This window comes from Acomys minous (genome assembly GCF_964271855.1).
Source record: "Acomys minous genome assembly, chromosome: 2".
Lineage (NCBI taxonomy): Eukaryota > Metazoa > Chordata > Mammalia > Rodentia > Muridae > Acomys > Acomys minous.
Window position 1 is genome coordinate 143,924,328 of NC_140484.1, and position 18,370 is coordinate 143,942,697.

Sequence of the window (18,370 nt, forward strand, 5' to 3'; positions counted from 1 at the left end):
TACCCCCTTGAACCCAGGGTGACCGACCCGACACAAGGAAACCCACGGCCAGTGGGGCTTCAAGTAAGACACCTGGGGCGGGGGAGGGGGAGATAGGTCAGCTGCATACAGTGGCGCACACTTAACCCTTGCCCAGCTTAGGTGAAATGGGAGACAGGGGCGGGAGACTACTGTGGGTCCAGCTAGCCTGGTGCAGGCAGCAATGAACAACAAAAATCCTAGACTCAAGAAAGGGTGGACTGTGAGGACCAGCACCTGAGGCTGTCCTCTGACCTCCACAGGCACACAGCGGTACACACGGACCTGAACTCACACACACACGCCACACATGCACACAAATGCAGAAGTATAAACTGAGAATTTTTTTCTCTTTTGGTTTTTTTTTTTTTTTGAGACAAGGTTTCTCTGTGTAGTCTTGGCTGTCCTGGAGCTTGCTATGTAGACCAGGCTGGCCTTGAACTCACAGAGATCTGCCTGCCTCTGCCTTAAACTGAGATTAAAAAAAAAAAGACATCTTTAAAAAAATACATTCGGATAATAGTTTCATGAAGAAATTATTTCATCCTTTATAAGTGTTTTCTATTTTTTTGTAAATGAACTTCCTGTTACTATCCTAGCAGTTGCTATGGTTTTTTTTTTTTTTAAAAAACAGGAATGTATTCTGAGGTTATTTGGGAAAGTGCTCTCTGTACTAAAAACGAGTCTTTCTCCCTATGGTCCACAGTTAGTGTCATTACTTGTTGGGGACGGTTCAGGGCTCCACAGTTATTGTCATTACTTGTTGGGGACGGTTCAGGGCTCCTTTTCCTTTGGCTTGCTGCTGAGGTGGTCAGGGTAACAGAATAGACATTTCATGATGGAGGGAGTATTTTATAAATAATTCAGACATATTAATCTGCTCTGTTCTGTGTTCTTTCCTCAAAGAGAGAGAAAAAGTCAATCCCAAGGTAGGCCAGTGATGTCCCCGGTGTTGCGAACACCAAAAGCTACGGGCCCTTTGAAGTGTTTCCTAGACTTTCAGCCCCGAGGTTCCCTTCTCTGCTGCTAGGTGGCAACTAATGCCTTGGAGAGCGGGGAAACCCACAGCGCATGACAGAGTCTTCCTCCGCTCCATCCAGCTTGCTTTGAATGACATGTGTTACTTTCTCTTTGGTAAGATTTCCCGGAAGATAACATTTTGCTTCAGTCTGTCCAGTTGAACTTACATTCCCTTTTTCCTTTCATTGTTAAGAATTACACACGCAGACCATCAGTGCTATAGCCCGTGGAGAACAGACGGTATCTGGAAGTCAGTGGCTTCTAGAGTGTTGGAAAGTGATAGAGAGTGGGAAACTGCTACAATTTCCCTCCAGACTTTTTCCCCCCAATTTTACTAACACACACACACACACACACACACACACACACACACACACACCATATATTCCTATGAAAGGAATTTCAATTGATCCATACTAACATTATGCCTAATGTAATTAGTTATAAATGTAAATAGAAATTACCTTTCAAGTTGTCTATAGGGAAAATAAGTCTTAAGAAGAACAGCAGAGGCACACTATAGGAAATAAAAAGCAGCTTTTCCTTCCAAATGATAAATCCAGATTTCTAGCAAATATTGAAACATTAAGAGACTATATATCTTTTAATTTAGAAAGTCTTCTCTTTCATATATATGAATATATATTCACACATGCGTGTGTGTGTGTGTGTGTGTGTGTGTGTGTGCGCGCACACACACACACATACACAATGGGAATCAAACCAGGGCTTTGTGTTAAGATGTCTTCCCCTGAGCCCAAGCCCCATTTCTCTACATATGTTTACTTGGTTATACTTTGCCCTGTGACCTTTTTGCCAAGGAGTAAATGTTTTATATAGCATTCAACAGATCAAATCCCACTTGCAAGAAGAATTTCAGTTTGCATCTTAAACCTAAGACTCTCCAGGCCAGACTCAATGAAGCTTAACACTGAAAAGAAAACTTGCTGCTGGCATTCTGGGTCTTTCCAGCATCCAGATGGCCTGTCTGTAGCCTCGCCAGAACCAAACCCTTCCTGCCGCCTGCTCAGCTGGCCTTGGATGGCAGCCCCAGGCGACACCAGCTTCCATACCCGTTAACTCTTGATCGCCCAAGATTTTAAAGAAAAGGTAGAACTTCTAATGTAAATTTGGTCGAAAGAGTAAATCAAGTTTTAACCTAAAAGCTGAGTTTGTATACTATTGACCCCTGTCCACCATGACAGGCTTCCTCTCACAGCAGCCCAGCCGACTATTTGGCATGAGAGGAGCTGCATTTTGGAAGGGAGTGTGTGTGGGCAGCTTGCAGGTGAGGACAGGGCTGCCAGGGCAGGCCATGCGGTTTGTCCTGTGCCTACACCCAGTACCTGACTTGGGCCTTTGCAGAGCATTTGTATACACAGGGCCGTTCTGCTGTTTGGGGTGTGGTTAATTTCAAAAAGCACACACACACACACACACACACACACACACACACACACACACAAAGAAAAAAAGAAAAAAAAAAGAAAAGAAAAGAAAAAGAAAAAAACCCCTCATTGGCAAGATTTCACACAGCAAACTAAAGTGCGTAATGGTAGATATAAAATGACCATACATGGATTTAAGTGGCGACTTCCCTGAAGCATTTGAGGCAGGAAAACAAACCCGCCCTGTGTGTTTAAAGTACCCTTGGAAAGCTGACTAGTGGCAGCCGTTGTTTCTATTTCAATTTCACCAGGAGGTAACACACAGCAGCAAACTCAGCTTGAAGGTAGAGATGCCCCACCTAAAGATGTTACTAAATCATCTGCAAGGGTGCTCTCAGTTGGCTGGAAAAGATATTTCCAGACGAAGCTATGACTCCATGTCACACGCCTCTTTATACCTCTGAGCTCACTATTATTACTATTACTATTATTACTATTATTATTATTATTATTATTATTATTATTATTATTATTATTGTTGCCAAGAGAGTCCACTTTGCACAGTTGATTAGAGAGTTGAGATATCCAAGGAAATACAAAGTCCTGGTTGAGGCTGGCGGTATAGCTCAGTTGTCTTCCTAGAATGCACAAAGCCTTGTGTTCAATCCCTGGTAGACAAGAAGTGGTGTGGAGGCGCCCACTGCACCCCTGCACTTGAGTGACAGAAGAAAGAGTAATGTGGAGGCACCCACTGCACCCCTGCACCCCTGCACTTGAGTGACAGAAGAACATGTAATGTGGAGGCGCCCACTGCACCCCTGCACCCCTGCACTTGAGTGACAGAAGAACATGTAATGTGGAGGCGCCCACTGCACCCCTGCACTTGAGTGACAGAAGAACACGTAATGTGGAGGTGCACATGGCATCCCTGCGCTTGAGTGACAGAAGAACACGTAATGTGGAGGTGCACACGGCATCCCTGCGCTTGAGTGACAGAAGAACACGTAATGTGGAGGCGCCCACTGCACCCCTGCACTTGAGTGACAGAAGAACTCGTAATGTGGAGGCGCCCACTGCATCCCTGCACTTGAATGACAGAAGAACACGTAATGTGGAGGCGCCCACTGCACCCCTGCACCCCTGCACTTGAGTGACAGAAGAACATGTAATGTGGAGGCGCCCACTGCACCCCTGCGCTTGAGTGACAGAAGAAAGAGTAATGTGGAGGCGCCCACTGCACCCCTGCGCTTGAGTGACAGAAGAACACGTAATGTGGAGGCGCCCACTGCACCCCTGCACCCCTGCGCTTGAGTGACAGAAGAACTCGTAATGTGGAGGCGCCCACTGCATCCCTGCACTTGAGTGACAGAAGAACACGTAATGTGGAGGCGCCCACTGCATCCCTGCACTTGAGTGACAGAAGAACACGTAATGTGGAGGCGCCCACTGCATCCCTGCACTTGAGTGACAGAAGAACATGTAATGTGGAGGCGCCCACTGCACCCCTGCACCCCTGCACTTGAGTGACAGAAGAACATGTAATGTGGAGGCGCCCACTGCACCCCTGCACTTGAGTGACAGAAGAACTCGTAATGTGGAGGCGCCCACTGCACCCCTGCACTTGAGTGACAGAAGAACACGTAATGTGGAGGCGCCCACTGCACCCCTGCACTTGAGTGACAGAAGAACTCGTAATGTGGAGGCGCCCACTGCACCCCTGCACTTGAGTGACAGAAGAACATGTAATGTGGAGGCGCCCACTGCACCCCTGCACTTGAGTGACAGAAGAACACGTAATGTGGAGGCGCCCACTGCACCCCTGCACTTGAGTGACAGAAGAACTCGTAATGTGGAGGCGCCCACTGCACCCCTGCACTTGAGTGACAGAAGAACACGTAATGTGGAGGCGCCCACTGCACCCCTGCACTTGAGTGACAGAAGAACACGTAATGTGGAGACGCCCACTGCACCCCTGCACTTGAGTGACAGAAGAACACGTAATGTGGAGGCGCCCACTGCACCCCTGCACTTGAGTGACAGAAGAACACGTAATGTGGAGGCGCCCACTGCATCCCTGCATTTGAATGACAGAAGAACACGTAATGTGGAGGCGCCCACTGCACCCCTGCACTTGAGTGACAGAAGAACACGTAATGTGGAGGCGCACGCTGCATCCCTGCACTTGAGTGACAGAAGAACACGTAATGTGGAGGCTCACGCTGCACTTGAGTGACAGAAGAAAGCCTCTCAGAAGTTTAAGGTCGTCTTCAGCTACATAGCAACTTCAAGGCCACCCTAGGATACACAAGACCCTCTCTTAAACAATAGACAGACAATAAAAGAAAGACAAGACATAAATTTCTGGTTTATAGATCAGAGTACACGAACAAAGGGGAAATAACTTCAAAGTGTTAGGTTTTATAGATCTCCAAGAGGAGGGGGATCCGAAGACAGGAAGAAAACACACATATGTAAATAAACAAACGTAAATCAGGGCTGTGAGGAACAGAGCTTAAAACACTGTGTATGGAAGAAAGAATGAAAAGGAATATGAGACGAAAAGTATATAGATAAAGGCAGTGCCCTCAGCCTGTAGGGACAGGTGGCGACTCTGAGCTGAACCTCCCCGCAGCCGCAGCCGACAGCAGAGGCCCCCTGGGCGCAGGCTGCTTTTGTGGCTTCACAACTCTAACTCTTTCCTTGACCCTCTCCGCCCACTCAGCCCTCACCAGAACTTCACTCCCTTGTTCGCGGCCTCCCCACACGCGTCTGTGTATAAATGCACGACGTTGCCTCCTGTACTCTGACCTTGTCTCCCTGCAGTGAACAAAGAGAGAGAAAACAGAGACTGTGCATCCAGCCATGTCGACTCAGGCCAGCCTGGGTAACACTCCTCCCAGTTGGACCCTGTCCTCAGAGCTCTTTCCTCTGAAAGACACAGTGCACTTGCAAGGCGCTTAGGAAAGATTATGTCCCCAGGAGGGGTGCACACTATCACTTTCGTGATGTCACAGTTCAGCGCACACTTCCAGAAAAGAAGCCTCGACCACACCCACGTGCAGAGGGCACCAGCACAGCATTTCTGCGTGTGAGTGTCTGATTTTCACTTCCATGCTTTCTCACCAAAACTTGATAGTATTTGCCTTGCAGCTGGGGCTTCACAGGACAGTAGAATAGTAGCACGGTAGAGGAAGTCTGAGAAAAATTGTAACAGAAGCAAAAAAAAGGAACTAACTAGGAGTTAGACGTCAGCTTTTCCTCTTAGAACGTCTGAAGATAAGCCCAGTTAAAAAGGAAGATTGGTAAGGAGGGGAAAAAAGGAGATTAAGTTATTTAATGCTCGTTTACTACTTTTTAAAAAGTACACTTTAGTTTTGTGAAGAGTTTTACCTTCCTTTTGTGGGAGAAAGCCAAAACTTAGGAGACCATTCCCAGAGTCTAGTGTCAAAAAACAGTTGTTGGCATGAAAAATATTCGTTGATACACAACAATAATTTCCTCTCTTAAATAAAGTGCTATATTTTTCTCTACTTTCTTCATTGCTGCGAAGGAATATTTTCTTAAGAGCATCCTTGCATATAACCCTTTGACCACATTTCACAACGCTCGTCCTATGCTAATAAGTCTTTATTTAGTTCCAGTCTTTCCAAACAAGCCTGCAAGTTTCTGACGCAGCACACAGCACGTACTCATCTGGTCTTCACTGTCCCCTGCCCCTGGGACCGCTATGGAAACCTGGTTCAGTCTCTTCACTTACAAAGGGGAGATGAGACCAGACCCTCTGTCCAGCGAGCACTTTTTGTTTCAGTGCAGGGCTTCCCAGAACTGCTCGGAGCTCCTCTCTGGCCCAGGCAGGACGTCGAGACCGGCTGCCATCCAGCCCAGCTGCCTCAAGAGCAGTTCAGTTGCCTTGTGGCTCTCCCTGACATAGTGGCTTCCCGGGTGGCCTGTCACTGCACACCAGGGTTTGTGTTTCTTCACACTGTGTCTTCCCCACGTTGTGGTGCCTCTTGGAAAGGCGACATCTGAAATGTGCTAGGGAGAAAAATGGGAGTCCTGACAGTGGGGCCTCTTAGGGTCTTCTCCTTTTCTTGATAAGGGAGTGCGACTGTTCATTTAAAAGGATACCAACATGTTCTGTGGGGAGTTTGCAGTGAATTTAGCATGGTTTGTGCATCAGGGTGGCTGGTTTTCACATGTCAGGAGAACATGCTATGTTCCTGCAAATATCTCATAGGATGTTTTGTTTGCTGTGTATGAATTGCTGGGGACTGAACCCACTGCTCATGCACTGAGCTACACTCCAGTGGCCCCAAACCATTTTACGTTATTTTTGAAATAGGACATTGCTGAATTGTCCAGGCTGGCCTTGAACTTTGATCATCCTGGGATTACAGGCTTGTACCACCTCGCTTCATATTGTGTGTGTGTATATGTGTGTGTGTGCAAACGTAGTTTGCCTTCTATTTATAAGTATCATCAATATTTCTGCCATGTGGAAATAGATTCCGAGAAGGGTTACAAAGCATCAAATTGCTTTAGAACTTGCAGCTAAAGTGTTTGAAAATGCAAGTAATCTTGAATTTAGCTGATTTTAAATTCTTATTTAAAATCTTCTACAACTTTACCCACACTCACCAACCCTAGAGAGAGAGTCTTGCTGTGTTTGCAGACCAGGCTGGCCTTGAAGTCATAATTCTCTTTTTTTAGTTTCCAGAGTTTTGGGGCTACATATGTGTGCCACTGTGCCTCATGGGGCTACATACGTGTGCCACTGTGCCTCATGGGGCTACATACGTGTGCCACTGTGCCTCATGGGGCCATGTAAGTGTGCCACTGTGCCCCATGGGGCTATATAAGTGTGCCACTGTGCCTCATGACATTTACTTTAAAAAGGAAAATGACAGAGAGTAGTAAAATTGTAGAAGTACCTTTACACAGACAAGGGTAGAGCCCTGGTTGTATTTTTATCATCTTTATTTCTTTTGATGATTTTTTTTTTGCACACTTTCTTCTCTTGATAACATTACTCACAGTGTCTTCTCTTATTTGGGGGTGTCTGTAACCCAGTCATCTAGCCCAGTTTATTTATCTTCCAAAAGCTGGCATTCAGCCTTACCTAAAATCAAAACAAAACAAACTTCTCTGTTTGCTGGCAGCTTGTTAAAGGTAATTGACTGCTTTTCAAGAGAGACTGTTTCCTTCCCCTATTGTGTCACCTTTACCCCTCGCATAGTTCTTGGAGCTCTGGCTGAGTCTTCCTGTGAGGGCCAGACAATGGCTTCCTTTGGGGGAAAGAGAAGTAGCCAGTTTTACAGACTTAAGGTATTTAATAAAGCAGCGTTGCCAGCCACTCAGTGCCTGCACAGGAAATATCACCACAGAAATGGGAGAGACTTCTGGACTCATGCTTCCTTGTACATTTTACAGGAGAAAAAATGAGGTCCAGAGAAATTGAGGGTATTTCAAGACTAGACAAGCGTTCTCTTTCCTGTGTCATGGATCATCTTGGCCAGCCAGGAAAGCCTTATGGGCTCCTTTGGAATATTATTTATTTATTTATTTATTTATTTTCCTTTACCTTTTTATTGATTCTCTGTGAATTTATTCTCATGCGCCCCAATCGCACTCATTTCCCTGTCTTTTCCTATCCACCCTCTACCCTTGCAACCTCCCCACAAAAGGAAATAAAAATAAAAGTAAATAAAGATAAAACAATAAAACACAACCAAAAATATCTCATCAAGGAAGTTGTAGTGGCTCATGGTATGTCCTGCAGTTATACCTCTTTTTTTTCCCCCCCCCAGACAGGGTTTCTCTGTGTAGCCTTGGCTGTCCTGGAACTCTCTGCTTTGTAGACCTGGCTGGCCTTGAACTCACATTGATCTGCCTGCCTCTGCCTCCGAGTGCTGGGATTAAAGGCGTGTGCCTCCACGCCTGGCCTACAGTATATCTCTTTGTCCATACATCTTTACTTGCAAATGTTCATTGCTAACAGTCATTGGTCTGGTTAGAGACCTCTGGCCTCTGCTGCACTATCAACACTGGCTCCTCACTGGGACGCCTCTCAGATATAGTCTGTTGTTGTTCTGTGTCATGAAGATCCTGCCGCTTTGGATCTGCAGGACCAGCCCCTCCACGCTCTCCAGCAGTTCACAGATGGGGTAGATGTTGAGGTGGCCCAACTCAAAGCCCTGGATCTAGGCCTGGGTGGTAGCAGAGCAGATTGGCCTGCCAGCCCTCCTATACCCACGTCACTGGAGCCAGCTCTCCAGCACTGCCCCAGCTAGTTCACTCAGTGCTGGGCCAGCTCTGTAGCTCTCACACCCTCAGGGCTGGCTCACCCTTGTCACACCAGGGCCGGCTCTACTGTGCTGCCCAGGCAAGATGCAGGGCTCGCTCTCCCAAGTGCCCACGGGTCGGGGCCTGCTCTCCTGCTTTCCAGCCTGTGGTGTGTGTGTGTGGTGGTGGGGACATCTCTTTAGGGCCCATGACACTTACATAGCAGACAAGAGGCGGGGCCAGCTATCCTTCACCCATGCCACCAGAGCCAGCTCTCCCATGCTGCCCAGGTGAAGGGGGAGGACAGCTCAGCACAGTGCTCAGACATCAACATGGCCTCAGGGGGCAGACCAGACCAGGGCATCCACATGGCCTGTGTGGTAACACAGGTATCAGACACCAACACAGACTCTGGCTGTGACAGGACCACAGACCCAGACATGGCCCTCAGCCTCAAGCCCCATTAGGATGTCAGCATGGTCTCATGTGGCAGCAAAGGCCACTTACATCAGTTTGCACCCTAGTGTCAGCACGGACCCCCAGACCTCAGCATGGTCTCAGGCAGCAGCCCAGACCCCTGACATCTGGATGGCCTTTGGTGACAACTCCAGCCACAGACCTCAGCATCGGCCCCAGCTGCTGCAGCCAGAGCCCACGGGCCTCAGGTGGTTGTGCAGGCTGCTCATATCCGCCCGTTCCTCACGCCAGTTCCACTTTTCTCCACAGTGCACAGACTGCTTGGCTTGGCTTCCTCTCCCATCTCTACACTGCACACTCCACCTTTCCCCATCTGTCTCTCACATATTTGCTCAGTGTAGTGGTGCCTGCTGCAGAGGTCGGGCCAGGCGCTTAGCCACCCTGGGCCATCTGGCTGGGGGCAGCTAAACTCAGGTACTCTTAAGCAAGTGCTCTTACCTGCCGAGCCATCTCCTTGGCCCACAAATTAATGTTTTTCTTTTGAGATCGGATCTCACTATATAGTTGTCTTTGGCCTGGAACTCATTACGGCACACCCACCATGGGCTGGTCTCTCTCCCATCAACCACTGATTAAGAAAATGCCAATGGCTTGTCTGCGTACAGCCTAAGTCATTTTTTTCACTTGAGTCTCCTTCTCTCAGGTGATTATAGGTTGTGTCAAGTGGACATAAAACCAGCCAGCATACCATGCAAACCAGGCTGGCCTTACTCAGAGAGTTAAGCCTTCCTCTGCCTCCCAAGTGCTGGGATTAAAAGTGTGTCCCATCGTACCTGGTCCTGTATTAGAAATTTGATGTTATAAATAATAACGTCATGAAAGTGAATGGGCAGTCCGCAGAATGGGAGTAAACACTTGCCACTCATGCATCTCATAGGGCTTTGTATCTAAAGCATATAAGGAACATTTGTAATTCAACAATAAATAGATAACCCAATTAAAGAATGGACAAAGGATGTGAGTAGGTAGTTCTCCAAGACAGATAGCCACCTGATCTTTAAGAACATGCAAAAAAGTGTTAAGTATCATCAGCCATTAAGGACATGCAAACAAAGCTCACAATGAGACTGGATTCATGCCTCCTAAGATGGTAATAATAATAATAATAATAATAATAATAATAATAATAATAATAATAATAATAATAATAATAAAAAAACAGAATAGCAAGGGTTGACATGGACATTGTGAAGTTGGAACCTGTAAATACATTGCTAGTGATAGAAAAGGGTACAGCTGCTTTGGAGTACAGTCCAGTAGTTTTTCAAAGGTTTAAACGCAGTTATCATGTGACCACAAAATTCTACTCCTAAATGTAAAGCCAACACTAGGTAAATTAGCAAGCATATGTCACAGCTGCTACGCCAACGTTCTTAACAGCACTATTCATCGGGAACCAGAGCAGAGGCATCTCCTACACCCTGCTCCATTCAGGCAGGAGTCAAGAAGGTACTTGTTGGCACTGTCAAAGTCTTTATTATAAGCACACTTTGGGTGAGTGTGGTGTGTACCTATTTATGTATATATGTGAAATATATTTATGTGTATATGCATTTATATAGACATGCACACATATACACATGTGGAGGCCAAAGGTTGAGGTTAGGTGCGTTCTTTAGTCATTCTCTACCTTGCCTTTCGGGACACGCTCTCCCATTGGATCTGGAGCTCACCGACTCAGCCAGACTGGCGGGCGACTGAATGCAAAGGATCTGCAGTGCTTAGAATCACAGGTGCATGTCACTGTGCCAACTTTTACATCAATGCTGGGAATCTGAACTAATGTTCCTGTGCTTTCACACCAAGCACTCTAATGACACTAGCCCTGTAAGTACCCATGTAATGTTCTCTGTGAGTGATTAAAACCATCAAGAGATGATAACTGATGGTCTCTTCTCCTACATCTGACATCTTCCAGGGTGAGACTGTTGACCAAGTGCCACTCTCATGGTGGCCCGGCTATTTTAGATGCTTTAGAGTTGCCTGGAGTGTGCTCCAGCAGCAGGAGGACTCAGGCACAGCTGAACACACACTCCAGTCACACCCCATCCACAAAGCCCACACCAGCTACTGAAAGCTACCGTCTAAGCAAAGCAAGCCTTGGTGAACTTCATGTGACCCTGTGGCGCTTTTCACTCAAAGCAAAAGCAGGATCGTTTCCCGTGGTGGTAGCCTGTGATTGGTGCGAACACAGTCCTTCATTTGAATGAAAGACTGTGCCATGGTTGGTGCAAATTCTCCAGCCGTACACTCCTTTCTCACTATTTAAGAGGAGGCTCTGGCTCACCTTTTGGGTTCTGTGCTGACCCCTGGTGTAGCGATATTAGCTCTACTAAAAGCTCCTCTCCAGTGGTCTCTCTTGCCCACATCAGCTCTTTCCCACTGATAGGGTGGACTGGGTGGATAACACAAAGAGGAGGCAGGGGACATTGGACAGTGGCTGTGATAAGTGGCAAGAGGACAGCTCAATGCTTCCATAAACAGACAGGGTCTCTGAGGGGAGGCAGGGAATAGGTGGCAGAGTGACCAAGGCAGTAAAGACATGAGAAAACCGCTGGGAGAGTTGTGGGGAGCTGGTGAGGCTCACAGGCAGAGAGCTCAAGCACATAGGATCCGTGTTTGAATAGCTAAAAAGTAGAAAGACTCAAACTGTCTGCCAGCATAGATAAATAAACAGTATAGCCACACCGTAGATTATTATTACTTGGCAGTAAAAGGAGCTAACGTTCTAGAGAGTAGAGAGGAGTTTCCAGTAACGGATAGTGGTATAGGTTTATTTTGCTGTGGTATAGTGGTATAGGCTTATTTTGTACTGATATAGTGGTATAGATTTATTTTGCTGTGAAAGCTAACAACTGCTAAAAACAACATTGCCTTATAGCATTGGTCTCAACTTAGGCATTGCAACACCTTTGGGAATTGGAAAAACTCTTTCACAAGGGTTGCCTAAGACTATTGGAAAACACAGATATTTACAGTATCATTCTTAACAGTAGCAAAGTTACAGTTAAGAAGTAGCAACAAAAATAATTTTAAGGTTGGGGGTCCCCACAACAGGAGGAACTGTATTAAAGAGTTGCAGCATTAGGAAGGCTGAGAAGCGCTGCTTGGTAGAAATGTGTTTGTTACTGGATTATGAGATGTAGCAGGGGGTCCATGAAAATAGCACACAAAGTAGCAGCTGGAGAAGCCGATGTTCTGAGTTGCCCACACGCCACAGGAAGATGGCTCTGATCTCTTCTGGTGAAATCTGTAAGGTCTGCTTACACTCTGTCAACGTGAATAATTGAAGGGCCGTATGCCAGTGTAAACCCATTGATGAGGAGGTAAAGGGGGCAGAGCCTCGGGGAATACAGGGTTTCAGGCACAGTAATAACGACATGATGTAATTTTGTTTTCTTTCCAAGTTCTCTAACACCCTGAATTCTGTTTATAGATTCTGTGGGAATCCTCAACCCCAGTTTAAACTCCTTTATAGAGAGGGGGTGAGATCGGGACAGAGTGAGGTGGGAGAGGCCTCTTGGGCTAGGGGGTTGTGGCTCAGCTGATACAGTGAGCAGGCTCTGCGTTTGGTCCTTAGCACTATGTAACATTAGGTGTTGGTGCGCATGCTTTTCAGCCCAGCCCTTTACCCTTAGCTCCATAGCAAGTTAAGGCTAGTCTGGGCTACGTGAGCCCTCACCTCAAAAAAAAAAAAAATCTTGTCTCTTGATTCAGCTCTCTCTCTCTTTGAATAGAAAGAACTGGGCACATAAGAATGAGTTTTCTTTTAACTGCTACACAGGGTGAGCTTTCACAAGGCATCTGCTGGAATCACAGTTTAGTACTGAAACACCGGCATTCACAGGCCCTGGGCTCATTAACTCTCAGCACCTTAACCAGCCAACAAACAACATTTGGATTGAAAAGAGGGTGGGAGGATTGTTTCCGGGGGAGCTTCCGAGAGGGGCACTTCCATGGCCTCCCCCCACCTCCAGCCTGCTGCTGGCCCCACTCCTGCACCCTCATGCACCATGACCACCCAGCGATGTGAGCGTCTCTCCAACAAGAGACATTAACAGAGAGGAATGATTGCTGTTTAGAGATCAAATAGAAATAGAGATTCTGAAGTTTCCTTAGAAGAAATATTTTCTAGGATTTGCCTTTGAATATCTGGCGAATCAAAAGAGCCGAGATTGAGTTGGTGGGGTCAGGGTGAAACTTCACAAATAAATATGGAAGGTGAAGGGACTTTCCTGCTGGAGGCGAAAATTCCTGGGAAGAAGCTGTGTCTTAAAGATCAATTGACTGATTAACACTGCCGTGATGTGGGGCGGCTGGAATGTTGCAGGTCTAGAGGCCAATTGCCTATCTTGGGACAGCCTTGGTCCCACAAATATTTTATCACTTGCCTACTTTTGTTGGAACTAACATCCTGTGAGTAGTAGATAAAAATATTTTAGAATCTACTGATTTAGCGGACCATTGGCTTCCACTAACTCAGAAGCCAAGATGCTGTCGGATAGCATAAGAGGCCTCTGGAGAAGCCTCTTCCCCATATTGCTGTAACCGCCTCTCTGTTGAACGCACCAACGTACTTTAAGCTTCTTTGTTCTGTAAAACTGTAAAATGTCATGAGACTGCTTCTGCATGGACCATGGATCTTAGGGTAACTTAAATTTGTGTTCCTGGGTTGTGTCACACAACATGGGCCCCAGAGTAAACTCTCTCTTATTTCATTTAAGGTGAGAGCTGTGGCTTTCAGTGTTGATGTGGCCGTGGTTTGAAGGTAAGGCAGTAGTGTTTCTGGAGTCTTCCCCGAGCTTCCCCACCAAGTGATATGGAAGAGGCCTTATGTGCAGTCGAACAGACTGTGGTCATCTCAGTCCTGGGGTTTATAAAGGCCAGGTAAACCTTTCAAAATTGATCAGTGTTCGACTTCAATACAAAACAAAATGATTGGGCTGAGAGTGGGGCTCACACGCTTAGCACGTGTGAGGCAAAGAGATCCAACCCCCAGCCGGCGGTTGGAAGCACAGAAAGTTGTATTTGCAGTGGGGAATTTTGTATTTGTTTGTTTTATTATGTTTTCAAGGCAGGATTTCTTTGTCCCAGAACTCACTCTGTAGACCAGGCTGGCCTCGAACTCACAGAAATCTGCCTGCCTCTGCCTCCCAAGTTCTGGGATTAAAGGCATGTGCCACCATTGCCTGGGGATTTTATATTTATAAAGAAGTCATTATAAGTCATCCTAGTACTTGGAATCATTGCTCTGAGTCTGATAACAGCCTAGGCTACATAATGAATTCTAGGCCAGCCTGGGCTAAAGAATAATACTCGATCTCAAACAAGCACCCCTTATTCCTCAAATAACCAACCAACCAACCAACCACCACCACCACCAACAAACAACAACAAAAATAGAGTACTATTGATAAAATGTCAGTGTAGAAAAAAACCCCATAGTTCTGCTCGGCTGGGGGTTCACATTTTTAATCCCAGCATCAGGAAGCCCAGGCAGAATGTTTTCTGTAGGTTTGGGGCCAACTAGGTGACACAGTGAGAGGCTGGACAGCAGGGACTTCTTTGTGGGCACTTCAGGACAGGTCCCAGCCAGTCCCTACCACTGTAATGTTGCTATCGTTGTTGGCTATTCATGCTGACTCAAGTGGCAGGGAAAGCCTTCGCTGACACGCTGACACGGATTCCGTTTGTAAACTTCGTATACTTTGCAGCAAAGTGTCCAGGCCCCAACCTGAGGAGCTCCAGCAGCCAGGCCCCGCCCTTTGGGTTTTGCCCCTGGGCACCCCCTACATCTTTTCCTCAGCACCCCCTCTTCAGCTTCCCCTGTGAGCCACCCACTGTGGTCCCTGAGAGGGGTGCTCGGCTCTTCAGCCTGTGCTGCTGGCCTCACTACACCTCTGGACAGCAACACCTCATGGCTCCAGAGCCACTGAGGCTAAATTTCCCCAGCCTGGGACTTGAGATCAGACTTTTGGAGAGACTGAGAAACTGAAGGCAGAAGAGGAAGGCAGTAGCCTCCCAAAGCCACAGAGGAGAAGGCAATAGCCCCCAAAGCCTCAGTTGCAGCTGCTGTTGACGGGGAACTCAGCCGGAGGCAGGCCTGTCCAACTGGAGCTAGCCTGTGAGGTCCTGTGCCATCTCTGTGGTAACAATGTAAAAACTAGTGGTTCCCCCGAGGCAGGGAGCTTTACATGGTCTGACACTGCCAAGTTCATAGTTTAGTTAAGGAAAGTTGTTTTCTTTAGCTCCAAGTTCCAGGCTGTATAAACCCTGCAAGGCATGAGTCAATAGGCCCATCCCCCACACCTAACTGTCAAAATACTACGTCCAGCCTTTGCAGCTATCACATGGTCCGTTTCCAGCCCCTCAGTAGGACCCTGCCTAGATTATGCTAATTTTAGGTGAAATATCTGAATAAAAACTCATCAATCCCTGAGCAAGAAAACCCACCAATCCCTGAGCTGGAGAACCCCAAGCAGGAAAATCCACCAATCCCTGAGCTCAGGACTTGAAATCCCACCAATCTTCACTCTGGAAATGTCTGCCCTAGAAAGCTCCACCCCATAAGACATTCTATATAAAGGCTGTGTCTGGCAGGTCTCTGCTGCCTTCTCCCCGGATCAAAGGCAACCGCTTCTGGATTTATCGCTCCTCTCCCTGGACCCCCAGTAAGTTTATGAGATTTTTTGCCTGGTGTGAGTCTTTCACCAGAAGAAGCCATGAAGAGAAGAAGGGAAGAAGAAGAGGGGCCAAGACTCCCCAGCTCCTCAGCTCAGCTGGGATCCCCTCGCCTGGGAGCTGTAATGCCTCTGCTGAGGAGGCCTACTCTCAGAGCTGTGTGCGTCCTGGGCGCTCATGTCTCAAGATGCCCTTCCATTGGCATAGCTTGCTATCTCAGAGCCGTGTGGTTCCTGGGCTCCCGAGTCCCAGGACACCTTCCTATCTCTGAGCAGAAAGGCCAACAATCAAGGGTTTTAATTAATTAACTAATTAAAGACAAGGTCTCTCTATGTAGTCTTGACTGTCCTAGAACTCACTCTGTAGATCAGGCTGGCCTTGAATTCATAGAAATCCACCTGCCTCTGTCACCAGAGTTCTGGGATTAAAGGTGTGTGCCACCGCCACCCTGGCTTAATTTTTATTTAGTGAAAAAGATTTATTACATTGTCTGCTTCTGGCCTTTCATTGTTGATGCCGCCCCCGACCAGCAGGAAAGACACCAACACCGGGAACTCTTCTTGAAGCAGTTTGTTCAGGAACTTTGACTACCAGAGTGACCTCGGGAAAAGCTCCCACAGAACCTTTATAGTGTGCCTGGTTCTATTAGAGACTGCCACGTTTGTCTCTCTTGGTTGGTGCGTTTGGATCATGCCACCTCACGCTATGCCTTCAGGCATGCACATAAAGGGCTTGCTCAAAGGCGCATTGCACATGCGCATAAGGGGTGCATTGCACCGGGGAAGCAGCAGGGGGCGCTGCTATCTGTGGCTCTCCACATTTCATGAAATATGTCTATGGGTTGGTAAGATTTTTTTCTTACCTTTTTTTTCAATACAGGGTTTCTCTTGGCTGTCCTAAACTCGCTTTGTAGACCAGGCTGGCCTCAAACTCACAGAGACATGCCTACCTCTGCCTCACTGAGTGCTGGGATTATAGGAGTGTGCTACCATGCCTGGCTGGGTTGGTGAGAATTTTAATATGAAACATTTCTTGGGGCCCGCACAACTTGTTTTAAGTAGAACAAAATCCTTCAGAGGTAAATTAACTCCCTTTGCTCAATACTTGTTTCATCTGCAAAGAAGAAGGAACAAGAAGCACTTGGTAAGTGGGTTACATGGCTCCCACATCTCCCTGTAGAGTCTCAGAGTGAGCCCTACGGTGTTCAGTAATCTGGTGTTGTCATTTCCTATAATGAAAACCACATCTAACAAGACACCCTTGTCACCTCACAGCACATGGCAACAGTAGTCAGCTCTCCTCACCTTTACGCCTACTCCATCCTCCCGGCCAAGTGAGCCTCAGAGGGTGCTCAAGGCCGGAGTGCTGACTGAGGTCATCCAAATACGAACAGATTGTGTTTAGTGCTCTACCTGCAGGAAGGCGGAGTCGGCATGTGAGAGTAATTGGGGCTGGGTCCTTTCTTTCTTAGCAAAGCAAAACATGCTGTACTTTGGGTGAAGCAGTCGGCACAGTCTGTGAGCGCATGCTAAGAGACTAAGGGTACCATGCGACTGCCCTCTGGAGCTGTGACTGTACATCTTCATTGAAGAGGGCAGAGCTAAATACAACCAGCTTATTATTATTACTCCAAGTTTACGTAAATGAAAAGGGTTATTACATATGTTAGAGTTTAAGCAGAGCTCAAGGCATGGGATGGAGTGTGTGATGGAGTCTCCTCATATCCTGGTGGGCCAGAAAGCAAAAACCTTGAGTCAGAAGTAGAGCTGGGCCATCAATCTCAAAACCCTGTGCCTGGTAACCCACCCCTGCCAGCCGTGCTTCCTGTTTCAAAGGTTCTGCCATCCTCCAGATGCCACCACCAGCTGCCATCCTCCCAAATGCCACCGCCAGCTGGAGACCAAATGCTCAGGGCGCCCACCCCTCTGTGATGGTGAAACTTGGACCCTGGGCTTCAGGCATATTGGCCAAGACTCTACCACGATCTGTTGCATATCAGTTTTCTCTAAGTTTTGTGTGTGTGCGCGCGCATAACATGTTGTTCCGTGTAGTTCTAGCACACATAAATGTCCCTACAATCAATACTGACGTAGATATTGCACCATTTTGTGACCAAGAGCTCCCTCATGCTACCTTGCTAAGGGAACACCTCTGCTTCCATCCCTAGCACCTCTAATTTGTTCGGCGCACGCGCAGCTTTGCCACCCTTAGAATGTTGTGCAGATGGAATCACAGACCCTGGCTTTAAAACTAATTGGCTGATATCCATGCAAGCTGTTGCACCTCGCTGTTCATTCGGTTTCATCAGGGAATAGCAGTCCCTGACGCTAGACACACCGTAGCTTTTGCCAGACACCTATGCCAGAGTTATTCAGGTTGTTTCTGATGCCAGGGAATTATAAACAAAGCCACAGTGAGTGTTCTTGTTTTACCCTTTGTGTCTGCTTGTGTTGGTGCATTTGTGTCCTCATAAATATGGAGGCTAGTGGCAACTTCAGGTTTCA

At 47.2% G+C, this 18,370-nt stretch overlaps 1 long non-coding RNA gene across 1 annotated transcript; it reads left to right on the plus strand.

The window, feature by feature from the left end:
- Positions 1-5,378: 5,378 nt before the first annotated feature.
- On the plus strand, positions 5,379-17,710 carry LOC311585221. Its single transcript, XR_014775145.1, has 3 exons — positions 5,379-5,514; positions 13,910-14,072; positions 17,338-17,710. It is a non-coding gene; the product is annotated as an uncharacterized lncRNA (long non-coding RNA).
- Positions 17,711-18,370: the final 660 nt, after the last annotated feature.